General features: G+C 45.6%; 1 pseudogene; it reads right to left on the bottom strand.

The window, feature by feature from the left end:
* Nucleotides 1-369: 369 nt before the first annotated feature.
* Nucleotides 370-9114, bottom strand: part of LOC118965357 — a 22790-nt pseudogene continuing 14045 nt past the window's right edge.

The raw sequence follows: 9114 nt of genomic DNA, 5'->3' as shown, positions 1-9114 counted from the left end.
ATGAAAAGCTTCGTCATGCAAAAATACATGCAACCAAACAAACATATCCCACAACTGAAGGTGGGAAAAAAGGCTGCCTAAGTATGATCCCCAATCAGAGACAACAATAGACAGCTGCCTCTGATTGGGAACCATACTAGGATAACAAAGGACAAGAAAACATAGATATACAAAAACTAAAGTCACACCCTGACCTAAAATAAAGAGAATAAACAGGGATCTCTCTAAGCTCATGGCGTGACAGTACCCCCCCCCCCCCCCCCCCCCCCCCCCCCCGGACTCTGGCCACAAACCTGAACCAATAGGGGAGGGTCCGGGTGGGCATCTACACTTGTTGGCAGCTCCGGTTCGGGACGTAACCCCCGCTCCCTACGCTGATTCCTGCGCTTCTGTGGAACCGGACCGTGGATCTTTGCTGGAGACTCCGGACCGTGAATTGTTGCCGGAGGAACCGGACCATGGATCATCGCCGGAGGCTCTGAACTGGGAACCCCCGCTGGATGCTCCGGACTGCAGATCGTCGCCGGAGGCTCTGGACTGGGAACCCCCGCTGAAGACTCTGGACTGCAGATCGTAGCTGGAGGCTCTGGACTGTGGATCGTCGCTGGAGGCACTGGACTGGGGACGCTCTCCAGCGTTCTGAATCACCATCAATGAGGGTGGGGGTGGAAAGACATTACTACCAAACAAGTCAGTGTCACAACAGTGTTTTTTACACACATAGGATGTGGTGTTGTGCTGTAACCAGTGTAACATGATAGCCCATAGTCCACCAATATGTCATGGAGATGCAGTGGCGTTTATCCATGGCTGCTAAGGGAAGCCAGGGTTCCCCAAATATTTTATCAATAAAGAAAACAAAAATAATTATATTTCGTCTCTCTTTGTTTCCATGATTTTTGTTCAATTTGCTAGTGGCTTAATAGCCCCTGTGGCTCAGTATGTGTATCCTATGTATCTGACGCTGTCTGGACCAAAAGAGTATGACATGTTGCCGCCGTAGCATTTCATTGATTGATGCCAGAAAGCATTTGGCCTCCCTTCATAAAAAAATATAAAATAATTGGCCAGTCAACGTTGAGCTGAGCTCAACTGTGAGTTGTCCTGGCTCAGCAATATGCCTCCCAAGGGAGGCCAGTTTGGATTTGGCTTCACACCATTCAAATCACAACCAAAGCAAAATGTCATTGTCAGAGAAACATGTCTGTTTCTGGTCTGCTTATGTTGATGTCCTGCAGTGGCTAGCTTGCTAAATTGCTCAACTCTGTCCTGGAGCATATTTTGTTTTTTTGCCCTAGCACTACACTGCACTACCCTAGCACTACACAGCACTACCCTAGCACTACACAGCACTGCCCTAAGCACTACACAGCACTACCCTAGCACTACACAGCACTACCCATCAGCACTACACAGCACTACCCTAGCACTACCCTAGCACTACACAGCACTACCCTAGCACTAACCTAGCACTAAACATCACTACCCTAGCACTACCCTAGCACTACACAGCACTACCCTAGCACTACACAACTCATCATCAAGCTTTGATTATTTGAATCAGCTGCGTAGTGCTAGGGCAAAAAACAACATTTTCCCCAGGACAGACGTTGGGAAACCCTGTACTATATGTAGCCTAGTAAGCTCACGTTAACTAGCTAACTTCGATTGTTCATTGTTCCAATGCGAGGAAGTTAGGCTAGCAAGCATTTTAGCCAGGTAGCCTTGGCAACAAAAACTAAAAGCATACTCTACGAAAGAGCCATAGACCGTTTTGCCAACATGAGAGAGAGAGGAGGATTGCATTGGCGTTCAACTAGTCAACAAGTAGGGTGAGTCAACATATTGTTTTTTCTTGAGCACAGATTCTGGTTGACACAGCTACTGGAGGGAAAAGCAGCACGGATGCAAGTGGACACTGGAGCAGCCATATCTTTGCTGTCTGAGGCTGTATACAAGCAGAAACTACATCACCTCACACCACAGCTCACAAAGATGACGCTAAAAACATTCACTGGTGATCCACAGGCACTGCCAACACAGCACACACATAGATGTATAATCACACGCAGACACACATGTTCATCTTCATGCAGTGGTGTCACCTTCCTTAAGACCTGAGGGAACTGACCACTGTAGCTGAACTGATGAGAGCTTCAGGCTGTATATCATCTGGGGGCTGTAATCAGAGCTCCTTAGGCCATAGGTCTAAAGCATACTGTACTGTTTGCATTCCTGTTTTTTTTGTCAGAAAAACTCCAACAATTTTGTTTGTCAGAGATACAGTGGAGCAAAAACGTATTTAGTCAGCCACCAATTGTGCAAGTTCTCCCACTTAAAAAGATGAGAGAGGCCTGTAATTTTCATCATAGGTACACTTCAACTATGACAGACAAAATGAGGGAAAAAAATCCAGAAAATCACATTGTAGGATTTCTTATGAATCTATTTGCAAATTATGGTGGAAAATAAGTATTTGGTCAAAAACAAAAGTGTATCTCAATACTTTGTTATATACCCTTTGTTGGCAATGACAGAGGTCAAACGTTTTCTGTAAGTCTTCACAAGGTTTTCACAAACTGTTGCTGGTATTTTGGCCCATTCCTCCATGCTGATCTTCTCTAGAGCAGTGATGTTTTGGGGCTGTTGCTGGGCAACACGGACTTTCAACTCCCTCCAAAGATTTTCTATGGGGTTGAGATCTGGAGACTGGCTATGCCACTCCAGGACCTTGACATGCTTCTTACGAAGCCACTCCTTTGTTGCCCGGGAAGTGTGTTTGGGATCATTGTCATGCTGAAAGACCCAGCCACGTTTCATCTTCAATGGCCTTGCTGATGGAAGGAGGTTTTCACTCAAAATCTCATGATACTTGGCCCCATTCATTATTTCCTTTACACGGATCAGTCGTACTGGTCCTTTTGCAGAAAAACAGCCCCAAAGCACGATGTTTACACCCCCATGCTTCACAGTAGGTATGATGTTCTTTGCATGCAACTCTGTGTTCTTTGGATGCAACTCAGCATTCTTTGTCCTCCAAACACGACGAGTTGAGTTTTTACCAAAAAGTTATATTTTTGTTTCATCTGACCATATGACATTCTCCCAATCCTCTTCTGGATCATCCAAATGAGCTCTAGAAAACTTCAGACGGGCCTGGACATGTACTGGCTTAAGCAGGGGGACGCGTCTTGCACTGCAGAATTTGAGTCCCTAGCGGCGTAGTGTGTTACTGATGGTAGGCTTTGTTACTTTGGTCCCAGCTCTCTGCAGGTCATTCACTAGGTCCCCCTGTGTGGTTCTGGGATATTTGCTCACCGTTCTTGTGATCATTTTGACCCCACGGGGTGCATGGAGCCCCAGATCGAGAGAGATTATCAGTATGTCATCCATTTCCTAATAATTGCTCCCACAGTTGAATTCTTCAAACCAAGCTGCTTACCTATTGCAGATTCAGTCTTCCCAGCCTGGTGCAGGTCTACAATTTTGTTTTTGGTGTCCTTTGACAGCTCTTTGGTCAATCACACTCCAAAGTCCACTATGGCCAAGACCAAAGAGCTGTCAAAGGACACCAGAAACAAAATTGTTGGTGGCTGACTAAATACTTTTTTGCCCCACTGTACACTGTAAATAATGAGGTTCATTAGTAATACAGTTTATTCTCACTAATTCAAACAGAGAGCTTCTCCAGTCTCTCTCTCACACACTTTATCACACTCTCTCTCACTCTCTCACTCACTGCCCAGTTGAAAGTGTGTTCAGGAGATTTCTGCAGTTGCAACCAATTCCAGCAGCTGAAAGCTGGAGCAAATGCTGGCATTGGACTGTTTATTGTGTGTATTTGAGTGGGTGTGTCCTGGTCCAATCTCTATATAAGGGTCTCAGAGACAGAAATACATAGTGTCAGTGTCAAGGACAATGACCCTGTGAAAAGATACTGTACCTACCTGTCCTCATCTTCCTTCAGGGAGGTCTGACATTATTTACAACACAAATACACAAACAAACACTCAATAAGCACAGCACAAGCACAGCACACTTAATGCAATCTATGGGTTTTTTCTATTGCAATAATACAGCCGTCTAATTGGCTCTGACAACCTGGCCAACTGAATTCCACTCAGCTTCTCCCAGAATGCCTCTCTATGTCTCTAATTTGGTCCAATCAGCTGGAATGATATTTATCGATTCACCTCCCTCTTCTTTCTCTCACCTCCCTCCTCTCCCTCTCATCCACCCTTTGTCTTCCTCACTCTCACCTTCCATCTCTCGCTCTTCCTTTATCTGTCTTCCCTCTCTCTCGCCACTCTCTCTCTCTCTCTCTCTCTCTCTCTCTCTCTCCACTCTCTCTCTCTCTCGCTGTGTGAAGGAGACCGTGTTCTTCCTCTCTCCCTCTAATTTTAGCATCAGTGAAATAATTATGATTGATGCAGGTGTCTTTCTTTTCCTTCAAAGCCTTAAATGGATAAAACAAAACCAGGCTAGAAATGAATTAACGTGCAAGGATGAGCAATGGAGAGAAGCTTATCAGCCTGCTATCAGCCTGCCGGCCCTACAGCTTTAAATATCATATTAGATATCTTAATAGTTTATTCCGACAGGAGCGACAGTGACCAACTTTCTAATTTTCCCAGTCAATTGATGTTCTTTATGGTTCTCCCCCTGGCTCCTAAACTTTTAGAGGGACACAGCATTTTGAAACACGTCTGGAATACATCATGTGATGTTTCATCTGCTTCGCCTTTTTACCCTTTCACTGAATCAAACGCCTGTCTTTTATACAGGTAATGAGTTCAAACAGGTGCAGTTAATACAGGTAATGAGTGGAGAACAGGAGGGCTTCTTAAAGAAAAACTAACAGGTCTGTGAGAGCCGGAATTCTTACTGGTTGGTAGGTGATTTTCTGGATTTTTGTTTTAGATTCCGTCTCTCACAGTTGAAATGTACATATGATAAAAAATTACAGACCTCTACATGCTTTGTAAGTAGGAAAACCTGCAAAGTCGGCAGTGTATCAAATACTTTTTCTCCCCACTGTATATAGTGTATTTGTGATCATTGATGAGTGGTCCCTGCAGCGTACCATCGCAGATATGTGATTGGAACAGTTGTAACAGAACGTATGATGGAACACATGCATCTAAACAGTATTTATCTCTGTAAAGCATCTAAACAATGTTTTGTACAGATGGGAAATGAAGGTTTTCACAACTTGATTTCTCAATTTCACCTTTTATTGTAAACAATAAATTCGAACTTCATCATCGAAGCATCACACGGAACACATCCATAGCCAAACTCATTCCATTAATCAATTAAAATAAAAAATAGAACAGGCAAATAACAAAACATAAGTTATTGACCTGACAACTAGACTTGTTTACAATGTACCACATCCCTGGTGAGCACAGGGAAGAAATATAATATTGTTTAGAAAAGAGATGCGTGTCAGCTAAGCTAACAGCAGCAATTTTCTTTATGATGGCAGCCATATTTGTTTATGTTTGACAAGCAAAAACTCCCTAATCCCAGAATGCCCTTTACAAATCTTCGATGCACTTGTTACAGTGTATACAAGAACTGGAGCACATGACTTGACAAGTCGTTTACAGTTTGACGAATCACAAAGCAAACAGATCATCACCGCAAATACAAGCCTATTGCCTAAGCTAACCGTAGCACAAAAGCTAATCAGGGTTGCCAGATTTGGAGAGATTTTTTTCCCTAATTCCCAGCTGTTTTGAAAGCACCATATAGCACCTAGTGGTTAGAACGTTGGACTAGTAACCGGAAGGTTGCAAGTTCAAACCCCGAGCTGACAAGGTACAAATCTGTCGTTCTGCCCCTGAACAGGCAGTTAACCCACTGTTCCTAGGCCGTCATTGAAAATAAGAATTTGTTCTTAACTGACTTGCCGGGTTAAATAAAGGTTTTTTAAAAAAGTGTTAAGGGATAAAGAATATGTACATAAAGATATATGAATGAGTGATGGTACAGAACGGCATAGGCAAGATGCAGTAGATGGTATCAAGTACAGTATATACATATGAGATGAGATGAATAATGTAGGGTATGTAAACATTAGATTAAGTAGCATTGTTTAAAGTGACTAGTGATATATTTTAAATCAATTTCCATCAATTCCCATTATTAAAGTGGCTGGAGTTGAGTCAGTGTGTTGGCAGCAGCCACTCAATGTTAGTGGTGGCTGTTTAACAGTCTGGTGGCCTTGAGATAGAAGCTGTTTTTCAGTCTTTCGGTCCAAGCTTTGATGCACCTGTACTGACCTCGCCTTCTGGATGATAGCGGGGTGAACAGGCAGTGGCTCGGGTGGTTGTTGTCCTTGATGATCTTTATGGCCTTCCTGTGACATCGGGTGGTGTAGGTGTCCTGGAGGGCAGTTCGTTTTCCCCCGGTGATGCGTTGTGCAGACCTCACTACCCTCTGGAGAACCTTACGGTTGTGGGCGGAGCAGTTGCCGTACCAGGCGGTGATACAGCCCGACAGGATGCTCTCGATTGTGCATCTGTAGAAGTTTGTGAGTGTTTTTGGTGACAAGCCAAATTTCTTCAGCCTCCTGAGGTTGAAGAGAAGCTGCTGCGCCTTCTTCACGATTCTGTCTGTGTGGGTGGACCAATTCAGTTTGTCTGTGATGTGTACGCCGAGGAACTTAAAACTTACTACCCTCTCCACTACTGTCCCATCGATGTGGATAGGGGATGCTCCCTCTGCTGTTTCCTGAAGTCCACAATCATCTCCTTAGTTTTGTTGACGTTGAGTGTGAGGTTATTTTCCTGACACCACACTCCGAGGCCCCTCACCTCCTCCCTGTAGGCCGTCTCGTCGTTGTTGGTAATCAAGCCTACCACTGTAGTGTCGTCCGCAAACTTGATGATTGAGTTGGAGGCATGCATGGCCACGCAGTCGTGGGTGAACAGGGAGTACAGGAGAGGGCTCAGAATGCACCCTTGTGGGGCCCCAGTGTTGAGGATCAGCGGGGTGGAGATGTTGTTACCTACCCTCACCACCTGGGGGCGGCCCGTCAGGAAGTCCAGTACCCAGTTGCTCAGGGCGGGGTCGAGATCCAGGGTCTCGAGCTTGATGACGAGTTTGGAGGGTACTATGGTGTTAAATGCTGAGCTGTAGTCGATGAACAGCATTCTCACATAGGTATTCCTCTTGTCCAGATGGGTTAGGGCAGTGTGCAGTGTGGTTGAGATTGCATCGTCTGTGGACCTATTTGGGCAGTAAGCAAATTAGAGTGGGTCTAGGGTGTCAGGTAGGGTGGAGGTGATATGGTCCTTGACTAGTCTCTCAATGCACTTCATGATGACGGAAGTGAGTGCTACGGGGCTGTAGTCATTTAGCTCAGTTACCTTAGCTTTCTTGGGAACAGGAACAATGGTGGCCCTCTTGAAGCATGTGGGAACAGCAGACTGGGATAAGGTTGATTGAATATGTCCTTTAACACACCAGCCAGCTGGTCTGTGCATGCTCTGAGGGTGCGGCTGGGGATGCCGTCTGGGCCTGCAGCCTTGCGAGGGTTAACACGTTTAAATGTTTTACTCACGTTGGCTGCAGTGAAGGAGAGTCCGCATGTTTTGGTAGCGGGCCGTGTCAGTGGCACTGTATTGTCTTCAAAGCGGGCAAAAAAGTTATTTAGTCTGCCTGGGAGCAAGACATCCTGGTCTGTGACGGGGTTGGATTTATTTTTGTAATCCGTGATTGACTGTAGACCCTGCCACATACCTCTTGTGTCTGAGCCGTTGAATTGCGACTCTACTTTGTTTCTATACTGACGCCTTGCGGAGGGAATAGTCACACTGTTTGTATTCGGTCATGTTTCCGGTCACCTTGCCCTGATTAAAAGCAGTGGTTCGCGCTTTCAGTTCCACGCGAATGCTGCCATCAATCCACGGTTTCTGGTTTGGGAATTTTAATCGTTTTAATCGTTGCTATGGGAACGACATCTTCAATGCACGTTCTAATGAACTCTCACACCGAATCAGTGTATTCGTCAATGTTGTTGTTCGCCGCAAAGCGGAACATATCCCAGTCCGCGTGATGGAAGCAGTCTTGGAGCGTGGAATCAGATTGGTCGGACCAGCGTTGAACAGACCTCAGCGCAGGAGCTTCTTGTTTTAGGTTCTGTCTGTAGGCAGGGAAAAACAAAATGGAGTCGTGGTCAGCTTTTCAGAAAGGAGGGCGGGGGAGGGCCTTATATGCGTCGCAGAAGTTAGAATAGCAATGATCCAAGGTTTTACCAGCCCTGGTTGCGCAATCGATATGCTGATACAATGTAGGGAGTCTTGTTTTCAGATTAGCCTTGTTAAAATCCCCAGCTACAATGAATGCAACCTCAGGATATGTGGTTTCCAGTTTGCAAAGAGTCAAATAAAGTTTGTTCAGAGCCATCGATGTGTCTGCTTGGCTGGGAATATATACGGCTGTGATTATAATCGAAGAGAATTCCCTTGGTAGATAATGCGGTCAACATTTGATTGTGAGGAATTCTACTAAATCAGGTGAACAGAAGGACTTGAGTTCCTGTATGTTGTTGTGACCACACCACGTCTCGTTAACCATAAGGCATACGCCCCCGCCCCTCTTCTTACCAGAAAGATGTTTGTTTCTGTCGGCACGATGCGTGGAGAAACCAGCTGGCTGCACATTGGCGAGTAGTATGCTAGGGAGTGGTGCGCGATGTGCCCGTCTCCGGAGCCTGACCAGAAGACCGCTTTGTTTCCCTCTTTTACGATGTCTTTGTTTTTGGGTCGCAGGCTGGGATCCAATCCTGGTTTGGGGCTGCTTTGCTGCCTCAGGGCCTGGACAGCTTGCTATCATTGACGGAAAAATAAATTCCCAATTTATCAATTGAGGCACGGGATCCTGACGAGCCGGTTGAGGCAGGGGATCCCGACGAGCCGGTTGAGGCACGGGATCCCGACGAGCCAACCGAGGCTTGAGAACCTGTCGAGCCAGCTGAGGCATGGAAACCTGATGAGCTAGCTGAGGCATCCCTGGTTGCTTCGGCAGCCGCCCTTGGAACTGACGTCACCAGTAAAATATTATAAAAATAAAATAAAATATATATTTTGCTTCCCTTTGGTGATA

Source organism: Oncorhynchus mykiss, chromosome 7, assembly GCF_013265735.2.
Source record: "Oncorhynchus mykiss isolate Arlee chromosome 7, USDA_OmykA_1.1, whole genome shotgun sequence".
In the NCBI taxonomy this organism is placed as follows: Eukaryota; Metazoa; Chordata; class Actinopteri; order Salmoniformes; family Salmonidae; genus Oncorhynchus; species Oncorhynchus mykiss.
This window is presented reverse-complemented; position numbering and strand designations above follow the sequence as displayed.